Here is a 977-nt window from a genome sequence, read left to right as displayed (position 1 = left end):
GGGGGTGTCTCGGCCTTGGCCGAGACACCCCATGGGGGGTGTCTCGGCCATGGCCGAGACACCCCAAGGGGTGTCTCGGTTTTGGAGCCGAGACACCCCCCTAGGGGGTGTCCTCAACCAGCCCCCTACCCCTCTCCTTTTCCTATAAATAGGCCCCTAGGGCCTCCATTCTCTTGGCCTTGGTTTTGGGAGAGAAATTTCAGATCTAGAGCTTTAGCCTTTGAGATCTGAAATTCCAGAGAGGAGCGGCGAAGCCCTGCCGGAGGAAGGAGTCGGGGTTTTCTAAGAGAGCGGCGAAGCCCTGCCGGATTGAGGAGTAAGGATTTCTTCATCAGCCCTTCATTCACCCCCCTTCTTTTCCCTTAGTGTTGCCCTTAGCGGTGATACAAAGGAGAGCTAGTGCCTCGTTTTAGCCGAGACATAAGCTTTACACCTCTGAGATCTCACGCGGATCGACGGGGTTCTGTTTCTATATCCCTTCGCGGATAGACGAAACTCTGCCGGATTATACCGGAAAAGAGATCTTGAAGAGTCGGCGGTCCACGGATATCAACATCCCCGTCACAGGCCAACAACCCACGCAAGCGAGACCGCACCAAACCGGGACCTCGTGTTTATTTTCGTTTAAGTTGTAATATCTTTTGTTTTCATTTTATTCTGTTGTAACGCTTGAAGTTGTAACAGATCTCAAAAAGAGAATATCAATGAAAACAGCGACTTTTACCGAAAACAAGCTGGCGACCACAGTGGGAGCCAACGATCTCGCCCCCGAGATCGTCGTGACGCAACCGGCCTTCAAGATCCGGGTGAATGAAGAGGTCGAATACGAGTTCGACCAGAAGAAGTTCGAAGAATACCTCTCCTCTTCCTCCTCCAGATCTGCCTCCCCGAACCGGCGCAAGAAGACATCCGCTTCCAAGAACGTTCGTGGGACTTCCAACTCAAAGAACCAAGAGCCCTCCGCTGCCTTTGCACCA

This window comes from Asparagus officinalis, chromosome 5 (assembly GCF_001876935.1).
Source record: "Asparagus officinalis chromosome 5, Aspof.V1, whole genome shotgun sequence".
NCBI classification, from domain to species: Eukaryota; Viridiplantae; Streptophyta; class Magnoliopsida; order Asparagales; family Asparagaceae; genus Asparagus; species Asparagus officinalis.
Note: the sequence above shows the minus strand (reverse complement) of the source record.